Below are 19,215 nucleotides of genomic sequence, written 5' to 3'. Positions count from 1 at the left end.
TTGCATTATTACTTCTGCTCAGACACACAGACAGCATAAGGAATGGAAAATAATCTTACCACCAGCACACAGAAGTCGCTGCAGACAACAGAGGTGGTCTGTATACAGAACTGAGTGAGAAGTATGCTGGAACAACTGAAGGAGAGGAAAAATACACTAGTGCCCCAAAAGGATGAACCTGGCCACCAGATATTAATCCACAAAACCTACAGGTGTCCCCAGGAGTTGATACACCTTTGGCTTTAAACAAAGCATGCACTGCTTAGATGGGAAAGGGGGACTTGTACACAAAGAATTCCTGCTCTGCTAGTACAAACAGACAGTACCTGCTGCCTGGGTCTAAAGATCCAAAGCCCCATGGCACAGTTAAAAATGCACCACTACCCCTTACGCTAGACTCCCATAGTTTTTCGGTGTGTTTAAGGTAAAACTCAAGTTAATAACTCCTTTCAGCACAGGTCTGTAGAGCCAAGTATGAGAAAGCACCGGCGTGATGATTGCTCACACGGTCTCAGCACAGCATCCTTGTTCTTACACAGCACGATAGGGATGTTCCTTACATAAGCGCCTTCCTTGGGGCGGTACTCGCTCAATAGAGGAGTAATTATTTAACCACGATCCCATCTGCTTTGCATTCCCATTAAAGAAAATCCTATGCAAAAAGGTAAGAGCTTGGCTGCAAGTCCTTGGCCCAAATATCATCTTACCAGCGCTGTGCTGCTTGCCAGGTCATCACTGTTTGTACACCAGAAGCTTGCAGCAGACAGACTGTGCCAAATCCAAAGAACTTTGTCATTAAAAGAAAAACTTTAAGCCTAACAGTAGGAAGTGCTCTCCATGCTTCACTAATCTTGTCAAACTATACTGTACAGACAATTAGAATTAATAGAAGTATTCTTAGGAAGCTTAATGACAACTTTGGAGCCATGGTTTCTCTGCTTCAGGTAGACTGGAATGAGGAAAACAGCGGGGAAGAAAATTTCTCTTGCTGTACTTTAGCCCCTCACAAACGCAAAAAGGACTCCTAAGGGAAACTGCCCCACTACAGACAGCAATATAAGTGGTACAGATCTACCCTGGAACATCAGCTTCTCTTTCTGCCTACCCATGGGAAATACCTTTACTACCAGCACCTGAGCTTGTAACCACAGAAAAGCACGATCCTGTTCTGCATTAGCTACTTAAAGGCATTTGAGGTGTTTCTTCTGAAAGGAGGGAACAGACAAAACTCACCAGCTCCAAGAAGAACATCTGAAAAAATACTTGTGCTGTCACCACTCAACACAGATAGAGATGTGCAATAAAATGGCCCACTCCTTCACTGCATTTTACACCTACTACTGTATGTAACTCCCATGACTTAAAGCAGTGGCTCCCAGACAGGCCACTGAATAGTCTAGGTAAGTATCTTCTAGCACATGTCTATTTTGACAAAACCAGTCATATCCAAAATTCTTTTGGTGAACAACTGACATCAAGTAAATGATTTACTGACTTAGAATTCATGTTTCTTTTTAGGGATAAATGATCATAGAGGACCAGACTAACTAAGAATCTAAACATGGGTACCTCCTTTTAGTATTTTTAAGGCACAAACAACTCCTCCTGGGGTCTTCCACAGGTCGTCTATCCATCCAGCAAGGATAAAGGCAATTCCCATGGTACTCCACCCAACCCTTGCTCTTCTCAGACATTTAAATGCATTCAGGTTTATCCACGAGAAAGCTTTTCTAAAGAGCAAGTTCCATGTCTGAACCCAGCAATTAGATTACCAATAGTTTCAGACATCGATAAAATTGCAAAATCTAGACTACTGATGCCCCAAGCAGGAACAGTGTGTTGCATTCACCACGGCAGAAGCATTCAGAACTTCACAAAGAGAGCAGCCAATGTGCAAAGAGCCGGGAGGTAACACTACCATCAGGGTTACTGAGATAGGCATCTTCTGACTGTCTCACAACAATTAAGAAAACCTGAAAGTTAAACAATTATGAAGGAGAAGAGCAACTCTGGGACACCTTTTATGCTTCACAGGTTTCAACTAAACCATAAAGAACAAGAGATTAAGCCTCCTGGAAGGTCTGGTAATTTTGTTACCATATTTATATTATTATCGTAATCAATTGTGTTTTGATTTTAATTTTTGAATCCAGAGGAGAGTTACTTAATCCATTATAAAACTATAAACATAGCTAAATTGTTTGAGGTTGACAGCCACACTAAGAGATAAATGAATTTGTGGCATCCTATACAGTTCAGTGAAAAACCAGCAGTACATATTAGCACCTGATGGGCCTTTTAAAGACACAATCAGATCTGAAAATTCAATCAGAAAACTTGCCAATTTGTTGTAGCTTTGCTTTTCCTAAAAAAAAAAACACCCTGAAAGCTCTGAAGCATATCTCAATTTAACACACACGTCCACTACTTTACTAAGTTCACAAAGAACACAGTAACAACAGTGGTCAAAGGGATGCGTCCTGCTGGAGCAGAAACAAGTTTACATGAACCATGTTTTGGGGACTGTCAGGAAACACCATGTGTAAACCCATCACTTTGACACCTCATCTTGTCTGAGATTGCTGTCTCAAAATTTAGCTCTGTTAAAACCTCCACAGCAAACCTAATCATATGTTAAGGAAACAACCACTGCTTGTAACACAGTCTCAAGAGAAAAAGTAGAAAGACCGGAATTAACACCAGAAGTTACAGAAGAAAGGTGGTTTTGTTTGTTTAAGACTTACTTTGAAGATGTCATCTTGTGCATGCCAACTGTTGGCAGCCATCAACAAAAATAAATTCTTGCTGTTAACAGCAGTTACTGAAAAGACAGGCAACTTAAGATGTTACTACACTTTCTTCTGGATTTTAACCACCACACATTGCAATAAAAACAGTGACAGAAAGAAAACATGATTAACTGATGGCCAATCTAGAAACACATGTCACTAGCTAATGGATTCACCTACAAATCCAGTCATTGCAGGTTTAAGTAATTTCTAGTACCCTCTAGTACACGAAGGAACTCAAAAATCTGCTACAGCCGAGAGGCTCCCCTTTTTGCATTCCCCTTTCCCATCAACTTACTTCATCTCATGACAGATTTCTCCCTAGACTTCTACATCAAAGCTAGAGTCGTATCCTGCCCATTTTTCCACTTGGTATTAAGACAATTTAAACAACATAGATGGATGAAAAATGCTCACCTAGGCACACAATCTCTTTTTGCTAGTAGCACAGTAGCATTTCCTTTGGCCTTGACTATGCTGCCCACACCTACGCAGAACACTGCGGTAAATATAATTTTCCAGACCTGTTCCTTTGACCACATGCATCTTCATTTTCTTCTTAAGCCATACGAGATAACACAAGACCCTCACCTATCTCACACTCCTTCCAAACACTTCCTCAAAACCACTACTTTGCCACAATGTCTACAAGGACTTTGGCATCAGTACTAAGACTATTATGTTGACCAGAATTGCCTAGGTGAACAGCACTCCTCTCTGCCTCTGGGACCACCAAACACAGCAGAGTCCATGGTCTGTGACTGGCCTCCTGGGTTCCGTAATAAATATCTGTATTACTGCATGGAAGGGATACTCTAAAAAAAGCATATATTAAGTAAAAATAAGCTCTGACACTGGTTTTAGATGCCAAAGCAAACAAGATTAGTACTCCATAAAGAAAATAACTGAGTTATTTACCACTTTGGAGTTCTACCAAGTATTTGATACAACGAAGCTAAAGCCAAGGATTTTAGTATATTTTCATTATAACTTGTTTTTGAGTAATTGGGTCTCAAGACAGCACTGTTTTTTGCAGAAAAAGGATGCAATCTCCAATACCTTTTCTCCACTTCTGGAGTAACACTTCTTAATCATTCCATTTCACAACAGTGACCTTAACAAAAAAAAAATGGAGAAACAAGTATTTTGATAACAAGTTCTCTGTGCTTAGTGTTTCATAACAATTTTATGCTTGCAGAGATGCTGTGTCATTCTGGACACAGTGTATTTCAAAATGGAAACCTATCAGGAAGGAATTTAGAGAATCATGCCTTCCAAATGAAGGGAAGACAGTTGATACAGAAGCAGAGAACGCACTAAACTATCGGTCCAGCCTTCCTTACTCCTTTAGTTGGTAAAATGGCACTGGCATTACATTTGAAGTCAACTGAAGCACTCTGTATATGAGGAACCGTAAGTTGCCATGAAGACTGATGAGGAAGAGTCTTTTCCTAGGGGAAAATAAAAACAAACAAACCCCCAAAAGAGTCTGTATGTGGCTGTCGGGAGGAGGGGAGGAATAACAGGAAGGAGGAAGAAATCACTTCGAATCTGGCATCTTTAATTCAGGAAAACATCAGAGCTCTTGCAATTCCCACAAACTAAACAAGGAATCACACAGTTCCCCCATAGAAAAGGGGGAAGAGTCAAGCCAATTTTGTTTAGAGAAGGAAGTAAGGGGAATACCATGCCAAATGCAAGAGGAATTTAATTTGATGAAGGAGAACCTACATTTCAATTTAGCCTTTGAACCACGGCAGGACATGTCAAGGGACATTCTTCATTCCATGTTTGTTGTTTACCTGGAAATAAGAAACTAAGCTTTTCCCCTGCTCCTCACTAGAATGATCTTAGTACTATGTCAGAAAGCTAGTTTACCATTTGCGTTAGCTCACCACTAAATGACAGCGGCCATAATACAACTGAGTTCACCACACTCATGGAAGGAATCCTACTAAAACTAGTACCACGCCGTTACATTTCAGAAATGGTGATTAAGACACCACCGGTCCAAAAGATCCTCAATTCAAGAAGAGAGAGGAAATTAAAAGCTGCATGTTTAGCTCCCAGCTGAGTCTGAAAGTTGCGGAAGGTATACATACCACTTCACAAGGAAAGGGAACAGGAAGCCAGGGAAGAAAAGAGTCATTATGTTCAAATGGTAACATTTTCGTGAGGTTACACAGGCCAAATGAGCATATCCCAGAAAAATGTGAATCCAAGCCTGGGTAAAGAAACAGAAAGCAGAATAAGTGACAGAAGATTGGGGGGGAGGGAAGCTTTAGAAGAGCAAAGAGTACCAGATGGAAAAATGTATCAAAACAATAAGAAAAATCATAGGAGCTGGTGCACAAAAATAGAAGGGTGCAATTAAATTTGATACTAGCAACTAGATAATAATGGCTGAGAAAGCAAAAACAGGTTTCTTTGCAAGAGCCTCTCCCACACAGGATGCTGGCAAAAGCTAAGTTCGAGATGGACTAAGAAGATCTACTGTCAGGACTGATATATCAAAAGAAGAGAAAAAAAAATTGATTAACTAACAGTAAGCCACCATGTCCTCAAGATTTATGAGGGAATTAAAGAATGTAAGGGCTGAGCAGAAAACAGAAATATGTAATGCCATTAAAGTGAGCTATTCCAGCATAGGTACGAAGTGTTTGTAAAACATGCTATAGGTGACAGAAAAAAAGAAAAAGAAAGAAAGGGGGGGGGGGGCGGGGGGAAATCAGTGAACTTCAGTACTAGAAAAACTTACTTAAAACTAGCCACACAGAACCTCTGGCAGACCAGATGATAGGCATTAAAGGAGCATAAGGCAAGAAGTGAGGGAGGATGCAAAACCACCCTTCTCCATCTGACCCAAACCCACCATTAAATTTGCCCATGTGTCTTTGGCATGTCAACTCAACTGTTAAAAGGAACTTTATGTAGACTTACTAGAAAGTCCATTTTGTAGTGTATAGCAAAAAGTTCCAAAGAATCTAAATCTTAAGATAAACATAATATTTACGACCATATGCACACAGCCATTCCCCACCACTGCGGAGATGGGAAAAAACTCAGAGGAGTGGGGGGGGGGGGGGAGGGAGGGGAGACAAATTGATGTCTCTGTTGATAGAAACAATATTGGATAAAGTTATTGGAAATTAACCACTTCTTCGGTTAATTCTTTAGCTTTGCACCTGGCTGAATGGCAGAGCTGTGTCGACAGACAGGCTACTTCAGCTGACTTGTTTGCACAAACCCACATGCAAATTTGATGCAAGTCAGCAAAACTCAGTCTGCATGGTCTGGGAAAAAAAGTCTCTTCCCTGAATGACAAAAGCCCTCAGCTGACAAAATGCCACCAGTAACAAGACTAGCACTGACATGCTGTAGGGACAGCAGTTGCATCAGTAGGATGCTCTGGATTCCTATCTGCCCTATAGATGATCTTCTGCAACACCATCTCTTCCAGTGTGGATGCCATTGCATTACAGCAATGCAAGCAGCCATACAGCGATAGGAGCTCTGCAGAGCTCCAGTTGAACCAGCAGAACCCTTTTACTCTAGGAAGGACCCCAATAAGATGATCCTGGTGTCAGCATACTATTACTCAAAGTAACTGTAAAGAACACTCAAAAAACCCAAATGATTTTGAGATTGAAAGTATACAAAAAAATACAGTGTTATGATTAAGAAGAAGTCAGAAACACCCCCTGAAGAGGAATGGGAGTACTAAATAGAGTTGTAGGTTTAATCAACACCTCCCCCAGAACAGCAGGCAGAGATGACACAAGCTATTAACAAATGAGGAAAATGAGAGTTCCATATGACAACACTGAAGACACTGGTACCATTTAAATTAATATGAGGAGAAAAGGGAAAAAAAAAAAAATCAGACAGGGTAAAAAATAAATAGACATTACTAGCCATCCATTCTCAAAGCAGAAAAGATTTTTCATTTTACCAAATAAGTATGATATCAAAGAAATGCTTTCAAGTTTTCAGTAGAAAGGGATGAGGTTTTCATTTCAATTTCCTTTGAAAGACCCAGTAATGATCAGAAATCACAAGCATATTCAAACAGATACACCATAAGCTACTAAATGCACAAAATTTATCTGCCTACTTCAGATAGCTATAACCACTAAAACTACATACTAAGTGTTCCGTGAAGACCATGTATCCAGATCTTCTCAATTCATTATACCCACACATAGCCTAAGAAGGTTTATCTGCAAGGCTGTTTTGCTTCGCTAGCTAATTAATTGCTCTTCTTATCATATAAAACATCAAGAAATCACTTTGAATGAAAGCTTTATAAGCTGCTCTGGACAGAGTATGCGTGTATACATACATATGTGCATGTTCATGTATGCATAAACAGCTTGTATGTGGGTGTACGTATAGAAAAACAAACACACACACACACATATATATATATGTCCTGCCACTGTTTTAAAGAAAAAGCATCCTGACAGAACTCAAGTTCTAAACTTGTCAGGTGGCAGACAAGCAAGAGTTTCCAATGGAGCACAAAGCTCTTGGAGCTCTGGGAAGCCAAGCCAAACCAACCCAACTTGAATACACAGCGGCAAACAAACAGCAATCATTTTTTTAGCTTGAAACGATGGTTCCAACCTTCATTTCCAGTGGGTAAATCCATGTAATGAACATACTTCTTGCTGCCGCTGCAGAAGACAAGCTTGGAAAGGAATTCCTCCGAGTTTCAACAATTCCTTTCAGATTGCCATGGACTGCAACAGGCTTACCTGCACTGCAGGACACGGGTAACTCCAACTCAAGACTTGGCTTGTGGGCCAAGTGCACAGGAAACCCCCAAACCACGGCAAAAGACAGGTCTCTGGAACAAGAGGAAATTCTTTTGCTGGAGCACACCTGGCTACTAAACCACGAAGCTCATTTCTACCCCCTCAACAGGCAGACACGTGAACAGGAGGCAGAGCCCATCATACCTTTGGATGCTCCAAGAACTGGTGTTTCAGAGCCTCACACACATGCATGCACCCAACTGACAGGGCAGACTGAGGGGGTACACCCCATGGCAGCTTACAAGCTAAGTCAGGGCTACCAGAGAGCAACCATGTCCCTTATGCCAGCTCACGTTAATTCAGTGAGCTGACTTAAACAGCTAAATCAGTCACAAACTAACTGTACAAACAAGTAGAATAAACAAACACACAAATAAACCACATCCAAACAATTTTCAGCCATTTCTGGTTCCCAGCTCTGGCTCACTGTGGGATCCTGAGAGCCATTAAAAGAGTAAGTTTGCAATGACAGTGGCTGGGAATACAAAAAAAGAATCACAGTAACTGTGAGCGTTTGGTGTTACCCACCATAGAAATGTATGCTACGTTGCACTAACTTGAGAGAGCTCCACCAGTTTCAGTGGATCCATGCTAATGTTCTCCCACTTCACTTTTACTGCTACTGAACGTATTTCTTTTGGACAACAAAAGTTATAGCAAGTTGGGCAGAATGCAGAAGAAAGGAGAGGGCAGCCTACAGAGTATTTTACTTCTAAGGTTTGTCTATGTGTCAAAAAGGCAGGTAATTTAAGGTCTGGCATGGAGTGAACGACCACCTAGAGCCTATGGAGCAAACGCTATGATGGATTTCTGGTCTGCTTCAAACAAAACACAAACAGGTTAGCTCAAACAGCAGAAGAGGCTCCTTGTGAGTTCATTCTCTGACTTCGCCTCACGTGAAGTATGAGCAGTCATAAAACACTACTCTAAGCAGCAGACTCAGGGCAGCAGCTAGAGGCAGAGGGACTGTGTCAAGCAGCTGGACTCGGTAACCTTTTCTACTAGCACAGCTGGAAAAAGACACTTTGTCAATAGCCTTTAGACTACTGTTCTTCTGCTTTGTGTATCTAGGTTAAAGCTGCTTGTGGCACTGACTAGTTGTACTTACAAAGCACTCACACCAATGGCAGCATATAACATAACCCAAAAATATTAGAAGACGAACAGCAGGGGCCTGGGGAAGCTGGTACATTTGTACCCGCAATGTAGTTAGAGGACATCAGCCTCTTGGACTGGACATATTCTAGAAGCAAACACAAAATATGCCAACTTTTTTTTTTTCCTCCCAAGATAAAATCTTCTCTTCCATCTAGAATAACTACATACATACCTGATTTTAAAAAAGCCACCAATGAATTACTAACAGCATGAAGAAAAATAGCAACTCACAACAGAAGCGTTTAGACAGGTCATTTTCCCCACTCCTCACCCTCTCAGTTGCGCTGAAAGACATGTCTTTACATGGACTCGGGAGCATGCTATTTGAAGCTTAAGTCTCTGAATGTTACAGATTTCCTACATGAAGACATGGTCTATAGCGCAATGTTCTGAAATAAACTCATTCTTAAATATTTACAAATGCCTAGCGATAAAGACCAAATACACAAACCCATGCAATATTATTCTCTCAACAGCTGCCACATATTCTAATTCAGCATTTCTAGTTTTTAATACATATCTTCCGTTACATGAATTATAAACCAAAATACAGACTCAGAAAGACAAAACGCACAACTCACTAGTGTTAACAATCTTCAGAAGATATCTTCTAGATGCACAAAGAGCATTTACTAGTATGAACCCACGGGAAGGTATACCTTTCCCTGTACTTCCTATAACTTGTCATTAGACTTCATTTAGACAGCCTGTCAAATAGCCTTTCCACATACACACAGAAAATAACCCTTTTTTATCAACTACTACAAGCTTAGTGTTACCAGCCAAAGTGGAATGATCCTATCCTGTTGTTACATTAGAACTATGCTTTCTGTGATTTAAAAGGCTCATTTTCATGTGCAACTAATGCAGAACTTCTTTCTTCCCTTTTAAGAATATTTTTCATCTCTGTTGACTCTGCTTTCTTCTTTTTTTTCCCCTTTATTTAGCCCACATAAGTATATTTTTCCAACATCTGATCAATACCTCTTCTTTTCCATTATTCCCTGTTCTTTCTCTCTCTCCAGTTCTGTTCCTTACACACATCTCCCTTTTCTACTATTTTCACAATGACAGATGTTGACCCTAATACCACACAACTTTTGAAACTGGACATACTGTTTGAAACTTCAGCTCCAGAAAGCGATAAGCCTAAATATTTCCACTGTAGTGCAATTTAACCACATTTTGAGTAAAAGCAGAAGGATCACAGCTCTGTCCACAGATATCAGAAGATAGTACTGCATTTCAAGTCAACCATTTAAACATAAATCAGAACAAATTCTGCAGAATTCTGAATTCAAGGAAACCTATTTTACTGCTGGTAGAGAAGCTGCAAGATGTGGTTATATGTTGGTGGTTTAATTACTTTACCTTCATCATGTCCCAAAGCAGCTGATCTACTTGATGCCTGTCCCACTCCACCTGTCCAAAAAAAGTAATGCTATTTTCTACCAATAGGTAGACTTCTCCAGCTGTGCTTTGATGTATAACAATTGACATTTGAAAAGGACAGACCTTTCAAGGAGGAACTTACGCTTGTAGATTCTCACTTTGCCAACATAAACAGAAAAAAATAGGTAAATAAGCAATAAATAGCTAAGTAAGAATAATGTTTGACTGTACTGAAAAGCACTATCACCAGTTGGGCCAAATATTAAGCACTCAGTAGAAATGCCTTACTTTGGTGGATATAACACGAAGATTTTTCTAAGTGTACTTTATAATTTAGTTAAGCAAAGCTATATAAAAATGTGCTACTACTGGATATCTACTCCAGTATCAGGCAGGTTCCAGGTCAGGGAAAGCATAATATTAAGTGATTTTTTTTTTAACTTAGGACCTCTAACATCTATCATATGCTTAAAGTTTTGTTTTCTTTCTTTTTTTTTTTTAAACCAAAATTGAACTGGAGACCACGCATGTCAATACTGAGGTATAACTATTTGCTGAGCATGTACACACAAAAAAAAGTAAATGCTCAACATCCCTTCCAAGTTAATCCATAACATAAATTCTTGGCTTTGAAATATTCGAAGACTTAAATCATCAACACCATCTTGAATTTTTTTTTTTTTTAAATTATTCATCAAGCCATGAAAGCCATTTTTCTGCCAAAGTAGACAGTCTCTTCAAGGAAAAGGAGGAAGAAAAAAAAAATAGAAAAAAGAGGAAAAACCACCATGGAAGGACTTGGCAGCCTTTAAAAATTCCCCAAACAAACACTGCGTCTCTCTAAGCTAGCATTTGCTAACAGTGTCGCTGTCTGCAGCTTTTTTTGTGTGCCCGCCACTAAGCAGCACGTAAGAACAGATAGTCCCAAAGCCTCCTGAAAGGACAAGACCTGAACCTTTAACCTGACTCAGTCCCCCCTTCCCCACCCACCCACCTCCCCTATTGCATTACCTCCTTATTGTTGACTGAAACACTAGACAAAGTCAGCAACTGAAAAGAACATTCTGCCTACTTTAATGCAAAATCTTGAAAATCCTCACCACAGCTATTAGAAAGATTAGATGATCATTGGTTGAACCCTCTCAAAATCCTGTCACTAAAAGAAAAAGATTTAGTGTTAAACAGCAGCTGTATTTTCACTTAGCTATGCAGACATTTCATAGCCACTTTGCCATACTGGCTTATGTCTGGGCGTTTGAATAAAAATAGCTAATGTGCTTACTTGTTACGCCATTAAATAAAGTGCACAAAGGAATTGCCAGGACTGTTTTTGCCCATGAAAGGCAATGGTCATTAATAGCTTGTATTTGCAGAAGGCTGTCAGAGGAACAGCATGCCTGAGCTTCCTCCACAGCTTTCTATAGGTTTAACCACACATGAGGTAGCAGGGGAAAAGACACCACACGTTTCCTCGTTCCAGAACAGGTCACACCTGCAGGAGAGTTGGCAAGTCATGCAAGCCTCAGCTGGAGAAAAAGATTCGAGTCGTGTAAATTTGAGGGGGCAGAAAGATGTGGGTCTCTTCATGGAAAGAGTATCTTGGGAAAATGTGTAATGATAGTATTAGTTATTTAGTTAGTATTTCGACACTTTCTTTTGCTGTCCTGACTAGTATCTTGGAGATTTGCACTTGTATTACTATTCTTTTTCACCCATTTCATGTTTGAAGGAGTTAACTTTCTTTCAGTAATATTTTGAGAGGAAATAGGCAACAAATGGGCTATTCATACAATCATGTCTAGGCTGGATAAACAGATTTTTCAGGCATCTTCAAATAGGTCCACCTGAAAATCACAGCAGACAGGCAAAGTGAGCCACGCTGAGGAAACAGGCTTTGTCAACTGGATGGTATACAAACACGGATCACCTAACAAGCAGAATGGAGGACTGAGAAGCTGACAGCATGCTCATAACATGTCAACCATGAGAAGACAGGGATTTTCACCAGCTGGACAAGAGAGCTCACTCCACTGACCAGGAAAAAAATATCATCATACATATTCAGATGAAAAGTTACATGCAAGAAAAAACAAAACAAAAAAAAAAAAGGGAAACAGTGAGAAAAACAAGGTAGCAGAGGAAAGTACAAGCAGCTTTATTAGTTTGTCTAAATATGCCCTAAATAAGTCTCCTACTAGCTAGGAGAACATGAAGTTTACCAGCTCTCATAAGGACGGTGCCTGTTTGCCTTCAGCTGCTGTGTCTTCCCTGAGATACAGGACTATGAACCTATAGACCAGTCATTGTTGATTACCTCTCTTCAGTAAGGCCTCAGAGCACTCACTGTGCTCTGAGGAAGCACTTCAAGGAAATTAAAACGACATGAGAGTAGCCTGGGAGAAAGGGGAAGAAGGTACTGGGTCCTGTTTCTATGAGAAGAGACTTGCCATCAATGCAGAACTCCAAACAGACTATGGCAAGAGAGATTTTCACAGCCTATCCTCAGTTTGGAGCACACCTGCCTTGCACCCAGGGTCTTGGGACAGGCAGAGGGAGCCCTACTAAAGTGGTGACACCACTTGCCTTCTGCTAATCTGGATTCAATCTAGTGCGTACTTTCAGACTTATTTGGACCTGACAACACGTCAACCCAACGCACTAAGATTACTGCTGTACTTTTTTGCTGGAATATTCTTTGTCTTCACTTAAAAACTGGCAAAGGTTTATGAATCTTTGTTGAAACCAAGACGAAGTTTATTCTGTTTGCTCCCCAAGTGTTCTTAGTAAGAGGCCTCTACCTAAATTCTCTTATTTTAGAAAGACACTTCTGAGTACGATGGGGTTAGAAGAGAGACATGTAACACAAAGTTTCTGCCCCCTCCAGCTCTCTTCCCTCCCAGTTTTCCAGAGTTCAAACAGACTCCCATGAAACTGTCAAGGACAGCAGAGCTGGAAAGCAAGAGAAAACACTGAGTCCAAGCATAATTTTTAAAGAAAGAAGGTATGAAATCCCAACACCTAAGCAGATTCCCACCTGTAACAAAATACTTCTGGGAACTGTATACATGATAGGTGCTATACTTATTCCAGATAGCATTAATACAAGTGGAAAGTAATCTCATGCCTGTTCTTTAGGCAAATGTTCTTGGTGCTTACGACCCACTTTTGAAATTAAGGCTTGTTTCAGCAGCGGGATGGCATGTTGAGAAAAGCCCTCTGAAGTGTAGTAGTTCAGACTCTTTGCATGTATTTAGAAGATGGTGTTTAGAAGATAGATGGCTTCCATGCTTAAGGGACTATATAAACTTAGTGAAATCTGCACTATCGAGAAAGTCACTCCCCTGCAAGCACCATCTTGCAGATAGAAACCCAAGTCCTGACCTGGGATTTGAGTCTTTTAAGTCTGGGGTGAATGATTCTTACACCTAGCCATCAAGAAGCAAAAACAACACTTGGGCTATTAAAAGTGTGGTGTTTATATCCTAACATGAATTATTCAGCCTTTAAACATGCTTTACTAGGGGTTCAGTATGAGCAAAACGCAGTACCTAATCAATTTTATCCAGAATAGTGTGGGGGTAGGGAGCATTGCTTTCCCATTTTAATAGCAACATCTATGCTACACATGCAGAGCCAAAGCCTTCTAATCCAGAAGGCTGAATACATACTAGTTATTCAAGCTCAAGAACGTGTGCATAAAAGGAATTTCATACAATTAGTCTCTGTTGTCCTCCTCGTTTTATGCTCTCTGTAGAGTTCTCATTCCAATGTTGCTACATTAGACACTCAGACCCATCTTTTTGCCTCCCACAATGTCTTTAGTAATATAAAAAACATTAGACAAGCAGGCAAGGATGTTTAAAAAGAGAGCATTTGTACAAGCCACTGATCTATCATTTAGTCAACAAACAGGCTCAATTCATAGATTATTATAGTAAAGCAAAATCAAGTGAAGCACAATGAAAAAGGGTAACACTGTTTTAGTCTCAACATTAGAAACCATGTGTCATAGTTTTCTGCCAAACTAATGTAATGGAACACAGGTATGATTTTATGAAGAAAAATTTTCATACTGTTTTAGCAGACTATCACTCTGGATAGCATGTAAAAAGACCTTACGGAAGAAAAAAATTACATTTATTCTTAACTAATGAAAGCCTCTGCACACCTCCACTTGTGTATCTTTATTTGCTAAACAACCAACAGAAGTTTATAACTTAAGCTTGAAGCCAAACGAGAGTGCAAATTTACCTGAGGAGGTCCGTGCAAGGAACTGATCCTAGTTTCTGAGAAACAGGATGAAAACTTGTACTACACAGGGCAAAATTAGTTCCAAGAACACACTAAAGAGAAGCTGTATAGGTTACTGGCAACGTACGGCTCATATTGTGACCAAGAAAGAGCAGAGATAACTGACTTCCTCTCAAAGAAGGACCTTGTTTCAGCAGTTGCTTTCATATATTCACGCAGCACAAACGCTACAGCTTTGGACAGTGCAAGCGCAGAAAAGCAGCAGCACAGGAGCTCGCAAAGGGCCCTGGCAGAAGAGATCATCCTGCATCCCCGCAGCCCCACAGGAAACCTTCCATCACTGAGGCAACACTCTTTCCCCTCTTTCCTAGCCTGTCCAATTATTAATTTGGGGTTTTTTTTCAGCCGCCGGAGCACTTCATAGGGGCACAACATGGAAAGCTGCCAGCCTTCCCGGAGCCAACGCCGAGTAGGTCAGTCTTGGCCTAGCAGCAGACCACAGAGCGCAGCAAAAGGAAACGCAAGGCCTTGAACTCACACCCATCTTCCCTCTCGTCCTCCATACACACACCCTAGATGCACATTTTGTTTGATCGCTGAGGAATAGTAATTCACTGGTGGCCAACATCATCTCCACTGGAGACTGTGATAGCTGCCAACAGGCCCTATCCATAAGCAAACCGAGAACTGCTCAGATTAAAACTATGCAAACCCAGAAGCCAAGATGCCAAACTTTACCATTACTGTGTATTTTTGGCTTCCTTCAGGTGTTATGGGAAGTTACAGAGTAACTATAATGGAGATTTCTTGTTTGGAGCTGCCAAGCTAATACCGATCTAGAGATCAGGTCCGGTGAAGGAGAGAAGTAGCGGTACGAACTTCCCTGTTCCCACGGCCATCTTCAGACGGCAGCAACACTGCAGAGCATGGGGCATCCCAGCCTCTAGCCTTGCTCCAGAGCCAGTTTCATCTCAATTAGCTTTGATATCAGGGTAGTGATACTAATATACTAGCGATAAAGAAAACCCTGAGGATAGGGTCCCCCAAGTAACGACTAAGAAGTCGCCTAAAGTTACAGTGTTTGCTTCACCTTCACGCAAATGACTCCTGGTCTTCGGTTAATCGCTGGCTTTAGTCCAGGCTGACATCCTGATACACATCACCAGGCCACCCATCACCTATGGCTTTTGATTCATGCAGAAAGTAGAGGCCACTTATGCAATCAACAGTCCTAACGAATGACGCATTACCCTTTGTTTATGAAGAGGGACACCAAATACATCAGAGAAATATTACCGATACTGATATGATATGTAGTTACTGATATTTAAAATATTCTACAGAAACCTTCCATGTCACTACACTAAATCTGGAAGCAATCCCTAAGGAATTGTAGGGAAAGTGAACGTACCATTCAACGTATCAGGGACACGGCTACTTCCCTATTACCCAGAAAAACAGCTTCTTGACAATTCTTCTTAAATAATCATGGACGTACCGTTACACAACCATGCACAAAATACTACAAGATTGCAAGAAACGTTTAGTCATTTGATCAGCATAACAACAAATCTGTAGAGACAGATTCACAGGATTCGCAGGCCAAACCCACATTTCTTCCTAGGGGTGAAAAAAAAAGCAAAAAAGAAAAAGGAAGGGATGTGCCAATCCTTCCACACCTCATCCTTTGACAGTAACTACTCTACACCATCTGGCTATTAAGGATTGTCAGCACTTGAAGAATATCTATGATGCCTTCCTGACTGCTCTTACAGTCTTTCTTACAAGAAAGAAAAAAAAAAAGGGGGGGGGGGGAGGAAGTCCTAGAAAATTCAACAGACATACTATAAAGTGAAAGCTATCACCCAGCCTCCTTTTTCTTGAGCGAAAAAATGCTTCAACTGTGCTTACTGTATTTCTTAGAAGATTTGTATGTTGAAAACAGTGAATATTCCTGAATAGGTCTACGGATTAAGGCATCAAACTTTGAAAAGACAGGTGATGTAGCAAGGCCCTCACCCTGCACACAGCTCTTAGTGCACAACGCATTGGAGCAGAGCTCACTTGAAGACCAATGCAAGTAACAGAAATCAACAGCTAATTTGTCTATTTGGCATTTCTTATGGAGGTCTATAAGAGAGCCTGAATTTGCCCTCCGAGGGCTTCTTAAGGCCTACATGAATCACTTATCTTAAAGGCAGAAGAACGGCTGACCCGTCCCACCATCCAGTCTCTAGTAACTCCGTACTACTTCACTCACCCCGTCTCCAGCTGCTGGCTGTGAATACAGAGACACAGGACTCCCAGGGCAGAGTCATTTTGCCAAGGAAGGTGCACAAGCACATGGCAGATACAACCGCAACTCCTCCCACGGGCTGAGGGCTGGCGCGGACCCCAGAGGAGCCAGGGCTGGCTTGGGAGACTGAGCTCCTCGCGAAATCCATTTAACACGTTCCTGCACAGCTTCTGCTGATACCGTTCCTATGGACAGTTGAAGCTATTCTAGCTAAAAGCAAACATCCTTGCCAGGCTAGTTGCCTTCGCTGAAAAGAGCAGCAAGCATTTTACAGAAACAAAGATAAATTGAGCTCCCTTTCTTCTACAGAAGTTTTTCTGGTGTGATTTTGTTCCATTATGTCTGCTTAGGTAGCTAACAAAACCAGAGCTACTGGAGTAGGAATGTATTTATGTATCTTTATAAAACATGTTGCATTTTTAAATGCTTGGTTGGGCTTTCTGGACCTTTGCACATGTATTAAACCGTACAGCATTTTGCAGCTACCACCTCTAATTAGCACAGGAACTGGCACCTTCTCTGCTGCTTTTACTTACTTGTTCATTTAAAAAGAGACTTTGAAATTGTGTATTAAGATATACTGAAGCACTGTTGTATTAAACAAGCATAACGACCAGAATTTATTACACCGCATTTTTTTATAGATTCCTTCCTAAAAATATTAGTAAGTATACTCAGTAAATGCAGGATTTACTTTTCAATATCACTATTCTTTATATCTTTTGTCATTAAAAATTAAAGCTAAAAATACGTGTATACCCCCCCCCGTTGCATACTTGCTCCACATTCAAATAGAAACCCCCAGACAACCAACATAAACAACTGTGATGAATGCTTCAATCTCCAATGGGCACTGGGATGAACACCATAAAAAGAAATTAAGACTTACTATTTTTCCACCTCCCCTCAAAATACAAGAGTCTAAACCAACTCCTGTTTGGTCAGTTGTGACTTTGTAAACTCTGTATCTACCAAACCACACACTGCCAGGAATAGCATACATCTCAAAGCAAGGATTACAAAATCATTTTGGGGTTTTGGTTGGGGCTTTTTCTTTTAGGAACCCCAACACACATCCTTACATGGAGAAACAGTTCAATTTGCTTTTAGCTTTCAAAACTAGCACAGATCTATTTATTCTGCTGGGTATACACCGAATGTTTGAACAAAAAAAAGTTAGTCATAGGTCAGACAATACAGCTCGCTATGACTACACCCTTCACTTGAAGGAAAACCGAAAGATCGATTTTCTGTTTCAACCAGCCGAAACAACAGTAAAAGAAAGTAAATTCTCCTGGCTGTTCTTTTCTAAAAAAACAGCTTCCCATCTGACATCTAATGAAATGTTTTTTGGCTGCTGAAAAATCCTACCATTGGTCAGGCTTTGCAACAGACACATCCCATACACCTTGTTCGGCACGCACTGATGCGCGCTCAGCTCCTCATCCCCGCCGCCTCTACGGGGGGAAAAAAAAATAAAAGTCAGGAGAGGGTATCTGTCAGGCCGCATCCTGGCGCCAGCCACGGAGTGATGAGCTTACGCGAGTGCAATACCAGGTTAACAATTTGCAATTTGCTTCACTCCTGGACTCCACGGCAGCCCTCCATTTTGTCAACTGCCTCAATTTAAACGTTTTCCAAGTTGAAGGCAGAACTTCAACATTTCTTCGGGAGCCCTTCGGGGCTTTAAAGCATCCTCGACCATTTTAAGCAGTGGAAAGCCTATTCGGAGCCAGCACTGTTTAATAAGTTTAGAAACGCAGACGCGCACGCCAAAGCTTATCAACAGCCTCCCCGAACATGCCCTGCAGACGGTTTCGGGGCGCGCTGAAGAAGTCAGCGGTCTCTCACTCATCCCTTCCAGCGGCGAGCTGCCTCCCCTTCCCCGCACAGAAGGCGCCCGGCTTTCTCCCCCCTCTCCCCTGCCTTTACGAGGAGAGGCAGGTGGATATCGGGAGGTGAGAAAGGAAGGGACGAGGAGGAGGAGGCAGAAGCCGCCGCGAGCAGCCCGGTGCCGGCCGCCCCGCAGCAGGTAGGGGGAGCGCGGGGCGGCCCGCCGGTGCCGGTACCGTACCCCCCTCCCTCTCACCCCCGTTCCTTACCACCTGCGGAGGCGGCCGGAGCCTGCCCGGGCCGGGGCAGCGACCTGTCCGCTGCAGGCGCTCTCCTCCGGAGGTGAGGGGGCGGCGGGGAAGGGCATGCAGGAGGAGGGAGGGAGGGCTCCTGTCGCCCGCCTCTCCCTCACCTCCCTCCTCCTCCTCCTCCCCGCCCAGCCCTGCCCGGCCCAGCCCGGCCCCGTCACGGCCGCCCCCCCCCCCCCCGCTCCCGGTCCGGCTTCCACGGGGCGGCCCCGGGCGCGGGGTCCCTGCTCTCCTCCCGGCACTTACTGTTTCACCCCCCGTCTGTCTGTCTGTCCCCTCGGCAGGGATAAAAGTTGTTGCCACCAGCCTCGCCGCTGCCGCCTGAAACAACTTTTGTCTCCTTCCAGCCGCTGGGAAAGCTCCTCTTTTTC

General features: G+C 42.0%; 1 protein-coding gene across 1 annotated transcript in view; it reads right to left on the bottom strand.

Annotated features, from left to right (window-relative positions):
- The window catches only part of DUSP16 (dual specificity phosphatase 16), a 69,685-nt gene extending 50,838 nt beyond the window's left edge, over positions 1 to 18,847 (bottom strand). Inside the window, exon 1 of the mRNA XM_050897984.1 lies at positions 18,806 to 18,847. The gene's annotated coding sequence lies outside the window, so the exon portion shown is untranslated. The remainder of the gene's footprint in view (positions 1 to 18,805) is intronic.
- Between the last annotated feature and the right edge of the window lie 368 nt (positions 18,848 to 19,215).

The sequence above is a fragment of the Gymnogyps californianus genome, chromosome 1 (assembly GCF_018139145.2).
Source record: "Gymnogyps californianus isolate 813 chromosome 1, ASM1813914v2, whole genome shotgun sequence".
Taxonomy (NCBI): domain Eukaryota; kingdom Metazoa; phylum Chordata; class Aves; order Accipitriformes; family Cathartidae; genus Gymnogyps; species Gymnogyps californianus.
The sequence above is the reverse complement of the archived record's forward strand: the minus strand, read 5'-3'. Positions and strand labels throughout refer to the sequence as shown.